A 23,483-nucleotide genomic window follows, 5' to 3' on the forward strand; every position below is an offset into this window, starting at 1 on the left:
GTCAAAACTCCCCACTACAATGATAATCTGATCATTTGAAAATCTGTGATTTCAAAGATAAACCTTAACTAATTAGTATTTACATGATGAAAAGTTGCAGTGTGGGAATCTTTAAACAACAAACTTAGCGCTTAGAACATGGGGTCTATAAATAGCAAACAAGTCCTTGCAAATGTATCTCAGACCCTTTGAACGCTGGGCTCCTGGAGACCTCCCCAGGCTGACCCCTCTCTTAGGTCTTTCTAAATCACTCAGAACTTCTGATCCATGAACTGGGAACATTCATTCCATTGTTTCTTCTTTCTCAAATACCCCATCCCATCTTTGCTTTAACATCTCGTACTCTGGCAAAATTCAGTTATTACCACATCCTAGACTACACGTTCGAATTTGCCAACAGTCTACTTCTGACAACAATCAAAACAACCACCAAAAAAATGCCTATATAAACTCCAGTTATGTAAACTCCATTTAATGTTGCATAATGGAAGTTTCAATTTAGTAAAGATACCGGAGTTAATACATTTAAATAGCTGTTACCACCTTTAAAGTAGCAGCTTGGGAAGTTACATCTTGATTTCACTAATGATAATTGCTGAAATATTTTTAAATTTTTCTTTTGGAACTATCTTCAAGGCCTGTTTTATATATCTTTAATGGACAAAAATTTCTAAACCTTGAGAGTGAACTTAATAAATATAAATATTAATATAATATGTTAGGTAAATCCAATATATTAAAATACTTATTGCGAAGTTAAATATGGTCAAAACTTTGAATTATTATAACGGCAAAAAATTATGCATTACTATTTTATTGTTTCAAATAATATTATATTTGTTTACACAGACAAAAGTCTGTTAAGACAGTGGTCAACCTCAAATAAAACAGTTCGTACATGAAATTCAGGATTACAGGAGTCATTACTTTTCTATTTTGCGTATACATATTGTAAGGCCAACTGGCCCGAGGCAGGGGAACACAATCAGATTCACAGGTTGCATCAGACCAAAATTCTCCGGACCACCCAGTTCCAGAAACTGCCCTGGAGACATTCCGGACCACCCAGTTCCAGGAACTGACCTGGGGACTTTGAACCCAGCCCAGCCTTCCCGCCTTTCGAGGGGCGGGACTAACGGTCCCCCAGGATACCCGAAAAGACCACCAAATAAGGAATACCCTGCGCCCTCGCAGATTCACCACACCCCTTTCCCTTCTTCCCCTATAAAATCTTGCCCACCCCTCGCCCGGGTGCGACTTCTCTGGCCCCTTTCTCTCGGACCAGTGAACCTCGCCCGCGAGCGCTCCCTAATAAAGCTCACTTGAAGCTTTCCTCTGTTTCGCGGTGCTGTTTGTTAAGATCCGACCTTACGCATATGTATTCCTTAAATATTCTTCCAAGTGAGTATTACTTTTAAATACCATGGATTTTCAATTTCTTATATTGTATTTTTCACATCTAGAAGTTCAATTTTGGGGTTTTTTATTATCTTCTATTTCCCTCTCTTCATCGTGCTCAGATTTTTCTCTACTGTCTTGGGCATTCAAAACACACATAATATGCAATCTAATGTCCTAATCTGTTAATTCCACCGTCTTTGCCATTTCTGGGTCTGTTCCCAGAAATGACTTTTTTTTTTTTTCCAGAAATGACTTTTAATCGACTTGTCTCCTGGCTATAGTTCGTATTTTCCTTTTCTTTGCAAGTGTGGTAATTTTTTTTAAATGGATGCCAATCAGTGATAATTTTATGTTTTCAGGTCCTTCAGAAATGTTAAATTTTATTCTGGTTAGCAATTAAGCAAGTTGAAACCGGTTGGATTCTTTTGTCTTGCTTTTAAGCTTTGTTGCTGTAAATCCAGAGCAACTTTAAAGTTAATTTAGCCCCACTACTAAGACCATATCCTTTTAAGGATTCTACCAATATCTCACATGTGACGAGATCTTTCCACTTTGGCTGGGGGGAATACTATTTCTAGCCCTGTGTGAGGTCCAGGAATTTTTTGACATGCTGTTTGCCATTAGTTCTTTCCCTGGCCTTAGGTATGTCTGTTCTCACACAATGGCACATCAGTATCAACCAGAAAAGGTGAGGGTCACCTCTGCAGGTCCCTGGCATACTCTCTATGCAGTTCCCTTCTCTCTGGTTCTCTAGACCACAGATTCCAGCTGCCTCAGCCTCTTAAACTCTAGTTTCTGTCTTCTCAACTCAGGGAGGTTGTGGAGCTCTTTTGGGGTTTTCCTCTTTCTTTGCTTCAGTCTGAAAACCAATTTCATGTAGTAAACTGGGACGATCACCAACTCACCTTGTTTATTTCCTTTCTCTCAGGGTTCACAGTTTTGCATATCATGTTGCCCCAATGTCTAAAAGCAAAGGTTTCATATATTGTGTAACCTTGTCTAGTTTAAGGCTTCTGCAAGAAGGGGACTTGGATAACAGTGGTTTTGATCAAGGACAATTGAAAAGAAAGCACATCATCAACAAAAGCATTGCTCTGGTAAAGGACCCATCCGTGGGCTGTTTGACCTTGTGAGAGGAATTCTTCATGAATAATTGATCAATCAATATATTTACTGAGCATCTACTGCATGCAAAACAAAACACATTTATTTTTCTTTACATGAGTTTACTGGCACAACGGCCAAGACCATGTCAAATTAGATCAGTAAACACTCTGATGTTGATACATTTTTAGGAAACTGCTTTTCTTCTGTTGTTTCATTATGCATAATTTGTCCATCTTATCACTTCAGCTTATGTCTGATAGTCTTCCTTGTTTATTGCACCGTGTTTTAATTATAGCTCTAGTTCTTTTTAATCCTACTTTGAAACTCTACTTTTGAACACTACTTTAAAAAAAATATTTAATTAATCAATTTTTGGCTGCATTGGGTCTTTGTTGCTGCACACGGGCTTTCTCTAGTTGCAGGGATCAGGGGCCGCTCTTTGTTGCAGTGCACAGGCTTCTCATTGCGGTGGCTTCTCTTGCTGTGGAGCACGGGCTGTAGGGCGCGCAGGCTTCAGTAGTTGTGGCACACGGGCTCAGTAGTTGTGGCTGACGGGCTCTAGAGCGCAGGCTCAGTAGTTGTGACACACGGGCTTAGTTGCTCTGCGGCATGTGGGATCTTCCAGGACCAGGGCTCGAACCCGTGTCCCCCGCATTGGCAGGCGGATTCTTAACCACTGCACCACCAGGAAAGTCCCTGAACCCTACTTAAAAAAAAATTATTTATTTGGTTGCACCAAGTCTTAGTTGTGGCAGGTGGGTTCCTTAGTTGTGGCACACAGGCTCCTTAGTTATGCCTCCAGGGCTCCTTAGTTGCAGCACATGGGCTCCTTAGTAGTGGCATGCGGACTCTTAGTTGTGGCATACACGTGGGAGCTAGTTCACTGACCAGGGATCGAACCCAGGACCCCTGCATTGGGAGCATGGAGTCTTATGCCACCAGGGAAGTCCTGAACCCTACATTTTAGCTATGTATACACAAAAACTTATAGCTCTATTCCTCCATTTTCACAACAGTGTAATTGTTTTTCCTCAAATTAGAATATTGCCATGTAGCAGATGTTAGAAGATAAATAGATATTTCTAATCCTATTTAATGAGAAAACTCTGCCAGTACTGTATTGCTTAGTTTATTGTCTCATATTACTGCCTATCTACCTCTTTTCCAGAAACTTCTGTAGTTTTGAAAATTGGAGTGGCAATTGTGGAAAAGATAGATGTGTGGATTTCCATGTTACTACCAAGTAAAACAAAATTCTTCATTCTTGTTCTGGTTTTGAAGTATAATATTAGTCAATTTCAAAGTATAAACATCCCTACTTTTTTCTACCCAAATTACAGAATATCAGTTGTGAATAGTCCAAGAATTTATTGGTTGTTGGCTGGCTCAACTGGGTTCTTCTCTGCCTCCCATAATTCAAGCCTACCCTTTAACCTTCTCAATGGCACTATCTACTTATGTCTACATGTGACACCATCACTTAGTGTTTGGTGAATTCTTAGGGGTATTTAGTGTAATATTCAATAGGAGACTCAGAGAGTCTTTTTCTGAATTTAAACAGAGACAAAAAATCCCAGCACTGCCAAAAGAGCAATAAAAACACAGACAGCATAGACTAAAGGCAACAGATTACAAATTCTTGCAAGACTGAAAATGGTACATAAAGTAAATAGATGGATGGTAAATAAATAGTTGGGAGATGAAAGAGAATTAGAAAAAATAATGAATAATATACACCATGCTTTGCCAATGAATTCACAGGTAAAATCCCACCAGGGACCCCTCAGACAAACCAAGGAGGTTTTATTTTTGAAGACCCCTAATAAGAACCTAGGTATATTGAACAGATTTTTAGAGTGGCAAAGCATGGTATATATTATTTATTATTTTCTTAGTGGCAGGGGGAGAGGGATACCAAATCCCTTTCCTACCACACAGGTGGGAGAAAATTTTGGTCATTAAGAAAACCTGCTACACTTCATCAAACCAATGGATCACCCAGCCTAGTATCTCATCACTATCCCAAGTGAAGTTTTCTGGGTAGTCCTACATGATATTAACCACCAAAAGTGACTCTAATTTCCTATAATTCCATATGGTGCCATCATTTTTCAATTCATCTTGACTCTACTTTTGTCTTCATTTTTCACCATCTCTAGGAATAACAAATCCAATAAACTCACTCTATACTGTATTTTATAATATGATACTTTGGTTTGTTCTTGATTGCTTCTTTAAAGCTTTGAGTATTTTGGAATTTGATCAAATCTGTGTTAATCATACTAATAAATTTTATAATTTCAGAGGCATTGATCATTTTTTCTTTGTCTTAATCAGCTAGAGCCTTAATGTTCTAATTTATCTTCTTAAGGAAAAAATAACATGGATTTGAAATTCTGTGGGTTCTAATTATTCTGAATGTCATATGGATTATTCCCTAATGAAATGGAGAGAGCTGTAAGAGAAAGGGTTGATTGAGCTCATCTTACATCTCAGTGACTGTGCATCAGACAATTTAGTTGAAGGGAGACTCCACTTCAAGTTGGTAAGAAAAGACAGTGGCTTTACTGCATCTAATAAAAAAGGCTGTGTCTCCTAGTACAGTTAATTCTTCATCTTATGTCTGCAAACAATGAAGGAAGAGAAAGTGACTTGGCCATGACATGGCATTGAGAATTAGGTCCCAGTGACCCAGTTCACTCTTCAGTGGAAAGCCTCAGAAACTGACAGTTTCCTTCCTTCAACAGCACATCTTACAAATCAAGAATGTTAAGGTCCAAAGCCCCAGGGCAAATCTCAGAAGCTCAGTAAGCGGCCCAGAAAGGTAAACCCTGGGACTTGGTATCCTGTGTGTTTCCCACTAAGTATCATTTCCATAATAGGAGTGGAAGCAAATTACACTATAGCTGCAAATGCCCATCATTCATATTTATACAGCTAAGTGATCTGTCCATTTTATAAGGCCGGGATCCGGAAGTCTACCCTGCCTCAACGTCTTAATCCTTCGATTTTTCCCCTTGGTGGAAACTTCCTGTTTCTCTTTGAGAAAGATAATTCTATCCTGTTTTCATCGCCTTCCTCCCAGCAGGCTGCTGTAGAAAACACGCGCGCGCGCACACACATCGCACAAAATGATTTATAAAGATTTCTTTTCACAGTCGCTCCTACCCAGCTCTGAAAGTCAGAACCTATATGACTGATGGTGTAACCAGATGAGCGGATCCCAGGTCCGGGAAGGCAAGTCCCCTCTGCCCCAGGTCCCCCTCTCAACCCACGGCGACTTGGGCTCCTCTCTCCGCCTTTGAAAGAAAATGCATTCTTTGCTTCCCTGGAAGACTTGGCAACCCGATCGATCTATCATAAAAAAGAAAAGAAAAATCGCAGCCTAGAGACAGGTCTTGCGCGCCACCAACCCAGCCTCCGTGGGCAAAGTCCCAGGGAAGGAACCGATTCCCAGTATTGAATCCTCGGTGCCCAGGGCCCAGGAGACAATGGCTGGGCCTTTGCCATCGGTCCCCACCTCCTCTGCCCGTAGTTCTCTCCAGCTCCCCGTCAAGCCGCAGTAAGTGACTTCTCGGAAATCTCAGCAGATTCTGCTGAGCAGGAAGGGAGGAAGGGGTGATGGGGGCGGAGTGAGGTAAGGGAAGGGCTCTTCTGGCTCCTGGACACACACGCGCGCGCCCCACCCAATGGGATAGGTGAGGGAGTACGGTCTTGCCATCTCCTCCTCTGCCTTCTACTAGCGCACAGTAGAGAGACTGCAGCATCTCCAATACCTCGCCGGCTGGGTCCCCGCCCCGCGCCCCCTGCGGGAGTGGAGGGCGGCGGGGAGCGAGGGTGGGGAAAGGGCGGGGAGCGAGGAGGGGCCGGATAACCGGGGCGGGGCCGCTGCTTCCCTGGGCGCGCCCCGGAAGGAGGGGCGCAGTCTCCGGGCTGGCCCTCGCCCGCAGTGCTGCGTCCGGTGTCTGGTTTCCAATTCCGCGGGCTCGGCCGGCTAGGGCTGGGTGCCAGTGGCGGGTAGTGGCAGGCGCCCGCTGAGCAACAGGAGCCCAGAGAAGGAAGGAGCGGCAGCGGCAGTGGCAGCGGCAGCGGAGGGGACGCCGCGGGAGAGAGGCCGGGAGCGAGGAAGGGTCCCTGAAGCCCGCCCCCTACCCGGCGCCAGACTCTGCGTGCGCACTGGGTGAGCATGGTCGGCGGGCAAGGTTGCAAGTAAGTGCCTTTTCTCTTGTTCCTCCGGTATGGCGGGGAGGGAAACCGCCAGTCTCTCGCCAGTGCTCGCCTCGACCGCCACACCCACCTGTGCCTGATTTCACATCTGTCGGGTTTTGGCCGCCCGGTGTTAACGCCACCTGGAAAGTAGAGGGGAGAAGTTAGGCGAGGAGGTGCCAGCGACTGGACAAAGAGGAGCTGGAAAGGCAACCGGTCCTTTGCCAGTTTTGACGGTGTGGATTTCAGGTTCTGAAAATGTGGAAAGGCAAGGCAGCTAGCTGTACCTCATGGTTTACTATTATTTCTTTCTGTCTACGCTAGCTGAGTCGTTGGATGGGTTTCGGTTCCAGGGGTAGGTCGTATTTACGAGCAAAAAGCATGTGTTCTTTTTCCCATCTGCAAAGGTGAGCGTGCAGAACCAACAGAGCTGACACTACCTGTGGAGACGGCGAGGATGCGCCGAACCCCTTCGGAGCACACAAACACAAATGATTGACGGGACTGCTTAGCCCCATTTCTCGACGCAGTTTTTTTTTTCAGACGAAGGTGCATTTTATAGTGAAATTCAGATGAGATTCAGAATCATTTTAACTTTTTATCGGCTTCAGCTGAAACCGTCATTTAGTTTTAGAAGAAAATAGTTGTTTTCGTCACTTCTATTAAAGACAAAAGATTAAAGCGAGATTAACATACTAGAAACTTCAGTGCCAACTTTTGTGATTACAGCAAACATATTTCTCATTATTTTAGTGTTTTTTTTATTACAGTTGCAGCATTCAAAATAATTTATATCTCCTCTGAAGCTAAGAGCAATTTTTATGTGAGAGAAGCTTAGGGGAGGTTTTAAAAAGCTCATTTCAATAAGATAAAGACCAAATCAACATAGGCTTTTAAAAGAATGATGGATTTTCAGTTGTTGAGTGTGAAGTCAGTGCTAGAAGGTTCAGGTTTTTTTCAGAAACACAATGTTCTTTTCTATTTCTCATGCTTCTCTATGGGCAGGAGAAAGGTATTGTCTTTCTTTGGTGATTTAAAATATATATTTATGATTTTTGCTTTAATGTCAATAAAACCTATCTATATATAATCTGCAAACCAAGTCCAATTATTAAACAGTCCATTTTATTGAAAAGTCTTTAACTTATTTTTCCATCATTTAAAACAATTTAAACTAGAATTCACATTTTTGGAAACTATATTAAGTAGGATCTTTAACAAACTTTATTATTTGAAAGCCTTATCTGAGCCCTATGTGTGGAATGATCATGATTGCTAGAATAGCTTATTTACAACAAAATGCTAGACAAAATATGGCATTTGATATAATGAAGGATGTGCCCTGTATCAGGCAACTGACAGTAGTTTTGCTTAAGGTACGCTTTTGTATTTTGTAGATGTTTAAAGTACCTCTTTATTTAGAGGTCCCCTTTTGAACGTGAACCATTGTGCAATCGTGGGACACCATGACATATTCTTATAAAAGCCGGGTATATGGTTTGCCATGATTCCTATGGTGCAGGGCAGGGCTTACAGGGTACCTGATGCTTCTATGGAAGAGAGATGAGTCAGGTCTGGCTCTCTGCCAAGAGCATCCTCCTGCCTCTGTGACTCTCAGGACCAGGAGAGACCATGGGAGCCCTCCTGTGGTAGTGCTTCTGTGATTTTGCTACGTGTTGCTGAGGAGACTTTTGGCAGCAAAGAAAAAGTAAGAAATTCAGAGGTGGAATCATTGGGGTCCTATTCACCTTATTTAATGTGACCAACCAACTTTCTCTGTGGCAAGGAAAAAGAACAGAATATTGCATTTTTCATGAATAATAAAAATTAATATTTACCTAATGTCTCTTCCTGTTAGACATGTGAAAGAGTGTGAAGTACTGGGAAGAATTATATGTTATTTTTCTAACCCTGTAAAGGAACTTAAAGTTTATTAATATGAATGGGTCATTCTTAACGTCATAGTGGTAATAATTTATGATTTTCCCTAAAACTCTTGTCTCAGATCCTTTTCCCCAGTCTTTGTCATCTGGATTAATGGTTCCACCATCCACCAAGTGTTGATTGCTTTCTGTTCCTCTTCACGGCATTTTATCCCTAATCAGTCCATGTTTAGATCTCTCAGTCTTATCTCCCAAACGCATCTCTATTCAATTATATTTCTCAGCTGTACCTCTTCCACTTTGTTTTCTATATCTACCCTGCCACCAAATTAGTGGCATCATCATAATTTTCCTGGATTCCTTCTACAGCCTTCACATTAACCTACCTCCATAGTTCTCTCCCTTGTGATTCACTCTCCATACAAAGCAATGCCATTATGCCTCTCCTTAAGAACATTCAGTGGCTCATAACTACATAGAAAAAAGGAATAAATGCAGAAACACAAAACGATTAATAACAAATTCCTTCTGGTAGCCTACAGCTCACTCTCTGATCTGGCCCTCCGCTACAATCTCCCTGAGTGCATCTCCCACTCATTTATATGCTCCAGCCACTCTGGTCTTTTTTTGTTTTTTTTTAATTTATTTATTTTTGGCTGTGGTGGGTCTTCATTGCTGTGCGTGGGCTTTCTTTAGTTGTGATGAGCGGGGGTTGCTCTTTGTTGCAGTGCATGGGCTTCTCATTGCGGGGGCTTCTCTTGTTGCAGAGCACAGGCTCTAGACACGCAGGCTTCAGTAGATGTGGCACATGGGCTCAGTAGTTGCAGCTCGTGGGCTCTAGAGCACAGGCTTGGTAGTTGTGGTGCACAGGCTTAGTTGCTGGGCGGCATGTGGGATCTTCCAGGATCAGGGCTTGAACCCGTGTCCTCTGCATTGGCAGGCGGATTCTTAAGCACTGCGCTACCAGGGAAGTCTCCACCCTGGTCTTTTAGTACCTGAAACACATGAAACAATTTCACTCCCTAGGCCTTTTCAAGTGTTCCCAGTGCCTGGACTATTCCTTCCTCTCTTTAAATGCCTAGCTCCTTTGCAAACTTTAAACTTCAGCTCAAAGGTCTCTGCCTCACAGAGATCATTCTTGATCACCTTGTCAAAAGTAAGCTGTTATCTGTTAGTTTCTGTCTTGCTTCCTTGTTTTCTTCCTCCATAGTGCTTATTACAGCATGTGGGTATTTTGTGGATTTTGTGGATTTGTGTATCGAGTGCTCCAAATGAACGGGCACCGCTTCCATTACAGTACCTACAATGAAGCAGTAGGGGTTTCCTAGATATTTATGTAAATAATTAAGTACAAAGATTAAGACTTATTTCACCATAGAGTGCACTAACCTTGCAAACTTACGCATTTTAGGATTCAATTTCTTTTTTATTTGTTGAGCATTGGGTGTATTTACACTCAGTACTATGATTGTGAGGAGGTAAAATTAAAATATCCTGAGATGTATTCCCATCTCTCAGCAGTGTAGGCATTAAAGTATTCAAAGGGAAGTAGACTGTAACACACCCTTAGAAAGGCAGTGACCATAACTGGATTAAAATGTATTTTGAAGAAACATTGGAGTGCATAGGCCAATGACTTTAGTGTAAGTGATTCCTAATATACAATGATGACCTTATTAGGTTTAAATCTGTATGTTTTACCAAAATTTGAGGTCGCTTAATAATCACTAAATTTAAAATCATGTTTTGTAATAAATATGGCCACTTGAGTGGGCTCAGTTGATGGAAGTATGGTCAACAGGTGCCAACATGATCCAAATTGGTGTTTACTCCAGACTCAAGGGGCAAATTATCTCACAAATGCAAAGTGTTCACTAGGGAAGGCTCAGAGAGACACTGTGGACTAATACAGGAAAGTCCATCACTATTATTGGGGAAGGGGAGTGGGCTCAAAATTCACATTGGTGAATGATAGCATCATACTTACACTAGAATGTATAGACACACACACACACTCTTTTTTTTTTTTAATTTAATTTTATTTATTTTTTCATACAGCAGGTTCCTATTAGTCATCCATTTTATACACATCAGTGTATACATGTCAACTGCAAACTCCCAATTCATCACACCACCCCACCCCTCGCCGCTTTCCCCCCTTGGTGTCCATACGTTTGTTCTCTACATCTGTGTCTCAACTTCTGCCCTGCAAACCATTTCATCTGTACCATTTTTCTAGGTTCCACATATATGCGTTAATATACAATATTTGTTTTTCTCTTTCTGACTTACTTCACTCTGTATGACAGTCTCTAGATCCATCCACGTCTCTACAAATGACCCAATTTCGTTCCTTTTTATGTCTGAGTAATATTCCATCGTATATATGTACCACATCTTCTTTATCCATTCGTCTGTTGATGGGCATTTAGGTTGCTTCCATGACCTGGCTATTGTAAATAGTGCTGCAATGAACATTGGGGTGCATATGTCTTTTTGAATTATGGTTTTCTCTGGGTATATGCCCAGTAGTGGGATTGCTGGGTCATATGGTAATTCTATGTTTATTTTTTTAAGGAACCTCCATACTGTTCTCCTTAGTGGCTATATCAATTTACATTCTCAGCAACAGTGCAAGAGGGTTCCCTTTTCTCCACACCCTCTCCAGCATTTGTTGCTTGTAGGTTTTCTGATGATGCCCATTCTAACTGGTGTGAGGTGATACCTCATTGTAGTTTTGATTTGCGTTTCTCTAATAATTAATGATGTTGAGCAGCTTTTCATGTGCTTCTTGGCCATCTGTATGTCTTCTTTGGAAAAATGTCTATTTACTTCTGCCCGTTTTTGGATTGAGTTGTTTGTTCCTTTAATATTGAGCTGCATGAGCTGTTTATATAATTTGGAGATTAATCCTTTGTCCATTGATTCGTTTGCAAATATTTTCTCCCATTCTGTGGGTTGTCTTTTCATCTTGTTTATGGTTTCCTTTGCTGTGCAAAAGATTTTAAGTTTCATTAGGTCCCATGTTTATTTTTGTTTTTATTTCCATTTCTCTAGGAGGTGGATCAAAAAATATCTTGCTGTGATTTATGTCAGAGTGTTCTTCCTATGTTTTCCTCTAAGAGTTTTATAGTGTCTGGCCTTACATTTAGGTCTCCAATCCATTTTGAGTTTATTTTGGTGTATGGTGTTAGGGAGTGTTCTAATTTCATTCTTTTACATGTAGCTGTCCAGTTTTCCCAGCACCACTTATTGAAGAGACTATCTTTTCTCCATTGTATATCCTTGCCTCCTTTGTCATAGATTAGTTGACCATAGGTGCGTGGGTTTATCTCTGGGCTTTCTATCTTGTTCCATTGATCTATGTTTCTGTTTTTGTGCCAGTACCATATCGTCTTGATTACTGTAGCTTTGTAGTATAGTCTGAAGTCAGGGAATCTGATTCCTCCAGTTTCGTTTTTTTCCTTCAAGACTGCTTTGGCTGTTCTGGGTCTTTCGTGTCTCCATACAAATTTTAAGATTTTTTGTTCTAGTTCCGTAAAAAATGCCATTGGTACTTTGATAGGGCTTGCATTGAATCTGTAGATTGCTTTGGGTAGTATAGTCATTTTCACAATATTGATTCTTCCAATCCAAGAACATGGTATATTTCTCCATCTGTTGGTATCATCTTTAATTTCTTTCATCAGTGTCTTATAGTTTTCTGCATACAGGTCTTTTATCTCCCTAGGTAGGTTTATTCCTAGGTATTTTATTCTTTTCATTGCAGTGGTAAATGGGAGTGTTTCCTTAATTTCTCTTTCATATTTTTCATCATTAGTGTATAGGAATGCAAGAGATTTCTGTGCATTAAGTTTGTATCTTGCAACTTTACCAAATTCATTGATTAGTTCTAGTAGTTTTCTGGTGGCATCTTTAGGATTCTCTATGTATAGTATCATGTCACCTGCAAACAGTGACAGTTTTACTTCTTCTTTTCCAATTTGTCTTCCTTTTATTTCTTTTTCTTCTCTGATTGACATGGCTAGGACTTCCAAAACTATGTTGAAAAATAGTGGTGAGAGTGTACATCCTTGTCTTGTTCCTGAACTTAGAGGAAATGCTTTCAGTTTTTCACCATTGAGAATGATGTTTGCTCTGGGTTTGTCATATATGGCCTTTATTATGTTGAGGGAGGTTCCCTCTATGCCTTGTTTCTGGAGAGTTTTTATCATAAATGGGTGTTGAATTTTGTCAAAAGCTTTTTCTGCATCTATTGAGATGATCTATGGTTTTTATTCTTCAATTTGTTAATATGGTGTATCACATTGATTGATTTCATATATTGAAGAATCCTTGCATTCCTGGGATAAATCCCACTTGATCATGATATATGATCCTTTTAATGTGTTGTTTGATTCTGTTTGCTAGTATTTTGTTGAGGATTTTTGCATCTATATTCATTAGTTATATTGGTCTGTAATTTTCTTTTTTTGTAGTATCTTTGTCTGGTTTTGGTATCCTCATAGGGTGATGGTGGCCTCATAGAATGAGTTTGGGAGTGTTCCTTCCTCTGCAATTTTTGGAAGAGTTTGAGAAGGATGGGTGTTAGCTCTTCTCTAAATGTTTGACAGAATTCACCTGTGAAGCCATCTGGTCCTGGGCTTTTGTTTGTTGGAAGACTTTTAATCACAGTTTCAATTTCATTACTTGTAATTGGTCTGTTCATATTTTCTATTTCTTCCTGGTTCAGTCTTGGAAGTTTATACCTTTCTAAGAATTTGTCCATTTCTTCCAGGTTGTGCATTTTATTGGCATAGAGTTGCTTGTAGTAGCCTCTTAGGGTGCTTTGTGTTTCTGTGGTGTCTGTTGTAACTTCTCCTTTTTCATTTCTAATTTTATTGATTTGAGTCCTCTCCCTCTTTTTCTTGATGAGTCTGGCTAATGGTTTATCAATTACGTTTATCTTCTCAAAGAACCAGCTTTTAGTTTTATTAATCTTTGCTCTTGTTTTCTTTGTTTCTATTTTATTTATTTCTGTTCTGATCTTGATGATTTCTTTCCTTCTGTTAACTTTGGGTTTTGTTTGTTCTACTTTCTCTAGTTTCTTTAGGTGTAAGTTTAGATTGTTTATTTGAGATTTTTCTTGTTTCTTGAGGTAGGCTTGTATAGCTACAAACTTCCCTCTTAGAACTGCTTTTGCTGCATCCCATAGGTTTTGGACCGTCGTGTTTTCATTGTCATTTGTCTCTAGTTATTTTTTGATTTCCTCTTTGATTTCTTCAGTGATCTGTTGTTTATTTAGTAACATATTTTTTAGCCTCCATGTGTTTGTGTTTTTTACATTTTTTTCCCTGTAATTGATTTCTAATCTCATAGTGTTGTGGTCAGAAAAGATGCTTGATATGATTTCAATTTTCTTAAATTTACTGAGGCTTGATTTGTGACCCAAGATATGATCTATCCTGAAGAATGTTCCGTGCGCACTTGAGAAGAAAGTGTAATGTGCTGTCTTTGGATAGAATGTCCTATAAATATATATTAAATCTATCTGGTCTATTGTGTCATTTAAAGCTTGTGTTTCCTTATTAATTTTCTGTTTTGATGATCTGTCCATTGGTGTAAGTGAGGTGTTAAAGTCCCCCACTAGTACTGTGTTACTGTCGATTTCCTCTTTTATAGCTGTTATCAATTGCCTTATGTATTGAAGTGCTCCTATGTTGGGTGCATATATATTTATAATTGTTATATCTTCTTCTTGGATTGATCCCTTGATCATTATGTAGTGTCCTTCCTTGTCTCTTATAACATTCTTTTTTTTTTTTTTTTTTTTTTTTGCGATACGCGGGCCTCTCACTGTTGTGGCCTCTCCCGTTGCGGAGCACAGGCTCCGATGCGCAGGCTCAGCGGCCATGGCTCATGGGCCCAGCCACTCTGCGGCATGTGGGATCTTCCCGGACCGGGGCACGAACCCGTGTCCCCTGCATCAGCAGGCAGACTCTCAACTACTGAGCCACCAGGGAAGCCCAACATTCTTAATTTTAAAGTCTATTTTATCTGATATGAGTATTGCTACTCCAGTTTTCTTTTGATTTCTATTTGCATGGAATATCTTTTTCCATCCCCTCACTTTCAGTCTGTGTGTGTCCCTAGGTCTGAAGTGGGTCTCTTATAGACAGCATATATATGGGTCTTGTGTTTGTATCCATTCAGCAAGCCTGTGTCTTTTGGTTGGAGCATTTAATCCATTCACATTTAAGGTAATTATTGATAGGTATTTTCCTATTACCATTTTGTTAACCGTTTTGGGTTTGTTTTTGTAGGTCCTTTCCTTCTCTTGTGTTTCCCACTTAGAGAAGTTCCTTTAGCATTTGTTGTAGAGCTGGTTTGGTGGTTTTGAATCCTCTTAGCTTTTGCTTGTCTGTAAAGCTTTTGATTTCTCCATCAAATCTGAATGAGATCCATGCTGGGTAGAGTAATCTTGGTTGTAGGTTTTTCCCTTTCATTACTTTAAGTATATCATGCCACTCCCTTCTGGCTTGTAGAGTTTCTGCTGAGAAATCAGCTGGTAACCTTACGGAAGTTCCCTTGTATGTTATTCGTCATTTTTCCCTTGCTGCTTTCAATAATTTTTCTTTGTCTTTAATTTTTGCCAATTTAATTACTATGTGTCTTGGCATGTTTCTCCTTGGGTTTATCCTGTATGGGACTCTCTGTGCTTCCTAGACTTGGGTGGCTATTTCCTTTCCCATGTTAGGGAAGTTTTCGACTATAATCTCTTCAAATATTTTCTCGGGTCCTTTCTCTCTCTCTTCTCCTTCTGGGACCCCTATAATGCGAATGTTTTTGCATTTAAGTTGTCCCAGAAGTCTCTTATGCTGTCTTCATTTCTTTTCATTCTTTTTTCTTTATTCTGTTCTGCAGCAGTGAATTCCACCATTCTGTCTTCCAGGTCACTTATCCGTTCTTCTGCCTCAGTTATTCTGCTATTGATTCTTTCTAGTGTATTTTTCATTTCAATTATTGTATTGTTCATCTCTGTTTGTTCTTTAATTCTTCTAGGTCTTTGTTAAACATTTCTTGCATCTTCTCGATCTTTGCCTCCATTCTTTTTCCAAGGTCCTGGATCACCTTCACTATTATTCTGAATTCTTTTTCTGGAAGGTTGCTTATCTACACTTCATTTAGTTGTTTTTCTGGGGTTTTATCTTGTTCCTTCATCTGGTACTTAGCCTTCTGCCTTTTCATCTTGTCTGTCTTTCTATGAATGTGGTTTTTGTTCCACAGGCTGCAGGATTGTAGTTCTTCTTGCTTCTGCTGTCTGCCCTCTGGCAGATGTGGCTATCTTAAGAGGCTTGTGGAAGTTTCCTGATGGGAGGGACTGGTGGTGGGTAGAGCTGACTGTTGCTCTGTTGGGCAGAGCTCAGTAAAACTTTAATCCACTTGCCTGCTAATGGGTGGGGCTGGGTCCCCTCCCTGTTGGTTTTTTGGCTTGAGGAGACCCAACACTGGAGCCTACCCGGGCTCTTTGGTGGGGCTAATGGCAGACTCTGGGAGGGCTCACGCCAAGGAGTAGTTCCCAGAACTTCTGCTGCCAGTGTCCTTGTCCTCACAGTGAGACAGAGCCACCCCCTGCTTCTGCAGGAGACCCCCACCAACACTAGCAGGTAGGTCTGGTTCAGTCTCTATGGTGTCAGTGTTCCTTCCCCTGGGTCCCGATGTGCACACTACTTTGTGTGTGCCCTCCAAGAGTGGAGTCTCTGTTTCCCCAACTCCTGTCGAAGTCCTGCAATCGAATCCCACTAGCCTTCAAAGTCTGATTCTCTCGGAATTCCTCCTCCTGTTGCTGGACCCCCAGGTTGGGAAGCCTGACGTGGGGCTCAGAACCTTCACTCCAGTGGGTGGACTTCTGTGGTATAAGTGTTCTCCAGTCTGTGAGACACCCACCCAGCAGTTATGGGATTTGATTTTATTGTGATTGCGCCCCTCCTACTGTCTCATTGTGGCTTCTACTTTTCTTTGGATATGGGGTATCTTTTTTGGTGAGTTCCAGTGTCTTCCTGTCGATGACTGTTCAGCAGTTAGTTGTGATTCCAGTGTTCTTGCAAGAGGGAGTGAGAGCACGTCCTTCTACTCCGCTGTCTTGAACCAGTCTCCTCACACACTCTTTGTGTGACAATAAGTCTCCTGCTTTTTTGAAACTATACTTAAAGATATGAAACAAATAATAAGTAGTTTTGCTATTACCGTTTGGTTGAAAATTTAGCTTTTGGTTAAGCAGTCAGCTTTGATTAATGATATTTTTATCTAGCAAGTGTCTAACCATATTTGTTTGTTTGCTTGTTTCTGGTAAAGAATTTGGCAATCATGTTTCTTTTTGAAGGACTGAACTATTTCACGAATTGTCACCAGGGATTTGGTTAAATTTTGCAATTATGGTGGCACAACGTGGTTGTTGTAATCTGTTGGAATGCATCTGTGCACTAATTGAAGTTGGGCCTCCATTTTACACATCTCACATTAGCTGATTCTCACATGGCGGTATTAGGGCTTCCTTCTTCAGAACTTTGTAGGATTAGATTACTGTTTAAGATGGCAAGGTCATAATGAAATGGATAGTCTAAGATTGTATGAAAATGATTTTCATATGAGAATTTTTAGGAGAGCATTCACAGACGTGGGTAGATTACTTTTGTGGAATATGAGAGAACAGTTTTGGTGTCTTTTGCATTCTGCAAAATGAAATTTCTTCATTGAAGGTTTAACTTTCTCTTCCTTCTCTGTGTAGCTAGAAGGAAACTGCTTTAGGCAACAGGGAAAGCCATCAGCTCTTGGCAGCTAAAGGTAAAATGAAGTTTGGAGGAATGAAACCCTTGAGTGGTGAGGAAAAATGCCAGACCATGAAAGAGGGGAAGGAGGAAGGAATGCCTTGAACAGTGCCAATAAACATCGGCCACAGACAAATTTGAGTAGACGTTGTATATAGAATTGGATGATCTTATATCTTTTTAGCCCCACTGAGAAAATAATTCTTTCTTTTCTCTTTAAAATAACAACTGTATTTTAAATGAAAAAATTCTGTCATTGCTTCTTTAATACAGGAAATTGAATACCTTTGGATTTTTAAACTGATATAACTGGGAGCCAAAAGTACCATATATTATTATTGTTAAAATATACCATGAATGGGGCTTCCCTGGTGGCGCAGTGGTTGGGGGTCCGCCTGCCGATGCAGGGGACGCAGGTTTGTGCCCCGGTCCGGGAAGATCCCACATGCCGCAGAGCGGCTGGGCCCGTGAGCCATGGCCGCTGAGCCTGTGCGCCTGGAGCCTGTGATCCGCGATGGAAGAGGCCACGGCGGTGGGAGGTCCGCGTACCGCAAAAAAAAAAACACAAAAAACAAAAAACCATGACTTTAATTCTAATTTCATTGCTGTTCATTTTATGACTTCCTTTTGTTGTGTCAGGTGTTTGAGAGACTGCCATTATTGATCACAACTTTCTTTAAAATGTCTCTTTGGATTTTTTACAAAGCTCTCTGAATCATTTATTAAAATATGATAAAACTTTAATTGCGCCTATGATTGTTCACTTGGAGATGGTTCAGTCTTACAGGGAGTGAGTACGCTTACAGTATCATTAACCTACCATCTCTGCCCTGCAATGAATGCCTTTTTCTTGCCCTTTCTCTCTTATATCTCATCTTTGAAAACGTTTGATCTATATACCAGTAATACAAATTTTGCCCCACTATTAGGTCAAAGTATTAACACAAATAATTGGAAAATTGAGCCTCTAAAGAAGAATTAGTAAGATTAGATAGATGCATTAAAATATAAGTACAAAGACATTTCTGTGTAGATGTTTAGTGAAATCTTCTTTGTGTTATACAAACGAAACTCCCGTGTCATCTGATTGTGATTTCACTAGATGTAATGTTTGCCAACTATATTAGTCACTCATACAATATATATCTTAGAATCTAATGTAATTAAAAATATGTCATCTTCTTCAGGGCCTATTACTTAGAAGTTCAAAAAAGGAGTAAATAGAAGTAAACAGTAGATATACAAATCCATACATGAAAATAAAACAGGGGAACGTGAGAGAAATGTTATATGATAATGAAATATTCCCTTATGTATTGATTTAAACTCCACTAAATGATTATTCTTTCAAGTCCAATGGACAGTGCTTCCTTTAGGGCTTAGAGTATGGATAATTTACTAACTCTATGTACATTTTAAATAGAATAAATAGAATATTTTATTGGTAAATTATGCTTTCACTTTCTCTGGGTGATGATATAAAGTTAACATTCCTTCTAGATAAATTTTATGGGACCAGTCTTCATAGGTGATCCTTTCATGGAACAAGTATTACAAAGTTGAAGTGATGATTTCCACACAAATGGAAATATATATATATTCTTGTTACCCTGGACAAACTTGGCTCAAGGTAATTCAAGTAGGGAGAAAAGAAATGGCATCCTCAGGGGTCAACTGGGAGCAAGCTTCTTATAATCCCATGAGATCGTCTGACAGACTTTCAGGAATGAATGTTTGTGGCATGGCTATGCAGAGAAACTCTTTCGAAAATTCATATTATGTCCCTCCTGTAGTTCAGAATCATTGTAAAATATTGTTATAACATGTTAAAAGCACAGAGGAATAAATTTGTGTTCACATTTGGGTAGTGAAAAAAGTGTTTGTCTAGTTATCTCTCTTGCTGAACATGTGATCTTAGTCAAATACTTTCACTTCTCAAATGCAACTTTGTTATAAAATTGATAGTGTCTACTTCTCAGGGTTGCTGTACAAATTAGATTAAAAAATATATATCCACAGCAGCCATTTTAGTGTCTCACACATGACAAGGAGGTGTTCAATTATGTTGGCTAGATATTTGGTAACAGTATATAGACAGCACAGTTTACATCTTGTTAATATTACTGATACTAACATTAATTTAACAGCTTCATATGTGAGGGTCTCATTTATGCCGAGTAGTGCATTAAGGGATTTGCAAATGCTCCTTTTAAATCCCCACAACCGCCCTCTGAGGTGAGTAAACACGAAGGCTCAGGAGTTACCTTACCTTCACAAAGACTCACCGTGTTTACTAAACTTGAATAACATATATATTCCTTTTAATGGAAATAAAATCTTATTTATCCCAAGATTACACTTGCAAATATCCCACACAGGTACGCCTGGTTACCAGGTATGCCGCAAAAGCCTTTTTAACCCATAATGGAGCTGAAAGAATCTACATTTGCAATTAAACATAGCAAACTGTAATTACAATACTATAGAACAAGAAAAAGAAAGTTGAATATTGGTTAAATGTTCCCCTTGAATACTGATTCTTGGGCAGTGCATTTGTATTAAACTGAAATTGAGATTTAGGTAGAAGTTTGAAGACAGTATGATATTATGAAATGTATCTATACATTTAAAGTGTTCCTGAGGTTGTTTTAGACATTGAATACCTTTGCTTTCTTGGTCTAGGGGTGTCCCTGTATTACTCTGACTTGACTTGGCCACAATTAGAGTATTGGGGTTTTTTGGTTTTATTGTGAGAGAATCAAGACAGGAAAGGGGACTTTCCCAAGGCAGACAAAAATTGAAAGAAGAGGGGTAGTGTCATTGAAAAGGGTAAGTGTGTGAAATGTCTCGGGCAGGTTCATTCAGCTATGAGCTATGAAATGGAGTAGAAACAGGGAGTGGAGTTGTACCTATGAGATCCTGGGTGTTAGAGGATGGAGAAGGAGAGAAAGCAAAGTGATCTTGTGCAGGGTAAGGAAAGAAGAAGACAGTGTTCATCTAAAGTGTTAGTATGTCCTAACCTAAAGCTCAGTACTTATTGTAACAAAGAATCAATGATTTATATCAATAACAGTGATTCTTTAACATCAGTGATTCAGGGTGCTTACTCTTAAGGGTTTTAAAACATTTGGGGAAAAATAATTTATTTTACATGATACTTATAATAATTTTCTAAGGCAGATGATTTTCTTTTAATATCTGTTAGATACTGTTCTTTGAGTGAGATATGAAAATCATGAGAAATTGGACCCCTGAGTTCTACGATATGTCTCAATCTGCTCTAATGGTTGTGGATTGGCAGCTTATCCACTAGACTGTTAAGGTTTTAAGGGTAGAGACCATAACTTGTTCATATTGGCACCCCTGCAGGGTGCCATACATGCAGTCATTCTTGATACATATTTCATGAATAAATGATACATACTACACAACCAGATGCTTGACTTCTATGAAAAATAGCTTTTTCACTGAAACTGAATGCTTTCTAAGAATATAGGAGGAATAAGTTAACAAGAATTTAATAATTTATGCTTCTCTTGCCTAGCTTTTTACCATTACTAGGTAGATTCATATTTCTTATTTCTTAGGGAAGGAATAGCATTCCTGCTTATTTTCTGCCCCAGTTTGGGTTCATCAATTCTAGGTGACAATGTTTAGCCTCCTTTGCAGAAAAGAGCCCAAATATTTTGACATGTACTCAAGTTGATGCATTAAAAAGGCTGAAGCCCAAATCCATCTCTAAAGATTTGCTTAAGAGGTGGACTGGTAATCAGATAGTAAAAAAAAGTTTGAACTACAATTTCCAACTGCTTTGTCTTGAGCTCATGATCAATCATTAAGCCCTATCTGGTTGGCCTCCAAAATGTGTAGGTCAGGAGTTCGAATCCAAGCTTGTATCAGTGCCACTGAGGTTTGTGGGGAGGGAGGACCTGGCAGAGATCCCAAGGGTAGTGGTAAAGAGATGCTGAGTTGCTCCAGTTCCTAGAACTCTCAGCCTCACTATTCTCGGCATTTATATGTTTTCTGAAATTAAATGGTAATTCCTTCTTTCCTTCCCTCTTCCTTTGTTCACTCCCTTCAGCAAGTATTTATTGAGTAGCTATTCAGGGCACTGCTGTAGACACTGTACATGCAACATTGAACAAAACGTAGAGGTTTCCTGCTAGTTTTGAGACAGATAATGAATAAGTAAACAAATGTTCACCACTTCCTGACCTTGTATTATACTATACACTGAAGAAAAATAAAGCAGGACAGAGAAAATTGAGGGAAGGAGGCATTGTTTATTAAGGGTGGTTAGAAAAGCCTTTCAGAGGTGCTATTTGAGCAGAGACCTGAAGGAGGTAAGGAAGTGAGGGAGCCAGCTACTAAGCGACAGGAAAATTATTCTAGTCACAAGAAGCAGAGATGGCAACAGCCCTAAGGCATATTTGATGTGTTTACGGAACATCAAGGAGGTCAGTGTGACTGAAGTGCAGAGAGCAAGGTGGAAAGTGGTATAAGATGGGAACCTTTTCTTAATTTGGAGAAGATTACTAAGTCTGCCTAGAGGTCTGTGTGATGTCAACATTACAGTGACTGGCAGGGGACAGACTTTGGGAGGGGATGAAGTGTGCTTTCTTTAAAAACTGGATCCCATTCTGGACGTGGGTACCACACAATCCAAATATATGATTGGGAAACTCCTAATTTCCATACAAAATTCATCTTTCAGTCATTTTTTGTGATTTATATGTAAATGTTTTATGTTCTTTTCTCATCTGCAATATTAGATTCTTGGAAGCCATTTGAGGAAAGAAGGGCTAATATGACAGAGGTTACAATTGAGAGTATCTTTAAATGTTTAAATTCTGGAAATTAAAACATGGCAAGAGTACAGTAATATTTTGCATATTTTGATTAATTTTTATATCTATTGTGCAAATTATTTCTCGAGAAATAATGATACTGCATATATATAAAGGAGTCCTGCCTGGCAAAATAGATACCAGAGAAGCACATCTGAATCCCGTCGAGGTTGACCCACTGTTAACTGCCATGACTTTGGTATCTTCCTGACTCTCCTCCCTACAGTTCTGAGCAAATTTTTGCAGATTAAAAAATAAAAAATTTTTTGCAGTAAAATATACGTAACATAAAATTTACCATTTCAGCCATTGTTAAGTGTACAACTCAGGGGCATTAAGTCCATTCACATTGTTTGCGACCATCACCACCGTCCATCTCTGGAACTTTTTCATCATTCCACACTGAAACTCTGTACCCATTGAATAATAATTCCTCATGCTTTCCACTCCCCCCAGTCCCTGGTAACCAGCATTCTACTTTCTTTCTTTATGAATTTGACTATTCCAGGTACCTCATGTAAGTAGAAATATTCAATATTTGTCCTTTTTTGTCTGGCTTATTTCACCTCACATAATATTTTTAAGGCTCATTGATGTTATAGCATGTATCAGAATTTCCTTCCTTTTTAAGGCTGTATAGTAATCCATTGTATGTACATACCACATTTTATTTATCCATTCCTCCACTGATGGATGTTTGGGTTGCTTGTATGTTATGGATAATGTTGTGATGAACACCATTGTACAGATATCTCATTGAGTCCCTGCTTTTAATTCTTTTGGGTATATGCCCACAAGTGGAGTTGCTAGATTATAAGATAATTCTATAGTTAATTTTTTGAAGAACTGCCATACTCTTTTGCACAGTGGCTGCACTATTTTATATTCCCACCAGCACTGCATAATGGTTCCAATTTCTCTACACCCTCACTAACATTTATTTTCTCTCTTTTTAAATAATGGTCATCCTGCTGGGTGTGAAGTTGGCTCTCCCTGTGGTTTTGACTTGCATTTCCTAATGATTAGTGAAGTTGAATATTTTTTCATGTGCATATTGACCATTTGTATATTTTCTTTGCAGAAATGTGTATTCAAGTCCTTTGCTCATTTTAGAATAGGGCTGTTTGTTTTTGTTGAGTTTAAGTGTCCTTAATATATTGTGGATATTAATCCCTTATCAGATACATGATTTGCAAATATTTTGTCTGTTCTTGGGTTGTCTTTTTTACTCT

General features: G+C 39.6%; 1 protein-coding gene across 1 annotated transcript in view; it reads left to right on the forward strand.

Moving 5' to 3' along the window:
• The first annotated feature begins 6,477 nt into the window (after positions 1-6,477).
• Positions 6,478-23,483, forward strand: part of SCN9A (sodium voltage-gated channel alpha subunit 9) — a 148,237-nt gene continuing 131,231 nt past the window's right edge. The window contains exon 1 of the mRNA XM_029225298.1: positions 6,478-6,717. The gene's annotated coding sequence lies outside the window, so the exon portion shown is untranslated. The remainder of the gene's footprint in view (positions 6,718-23,483) is intronic.

This window comes from Monodon monoceros, unplaced genomic scaffold, assembly GCF_005190385.1.
Source record: "Monodon monoceros isolate NGI ecotype Baffin Bay Population unplaced genomic scaffold, NGI_Narwhal_1 Super_Scaffold_16, whole genome shotgun sequence".
NCBI classification, from domain to species: Eukaryota; Metazoa; Chordata; class Mammalia; order Artiodactyla; family Monodontidae; genus Monodon; species Monodon monoceros.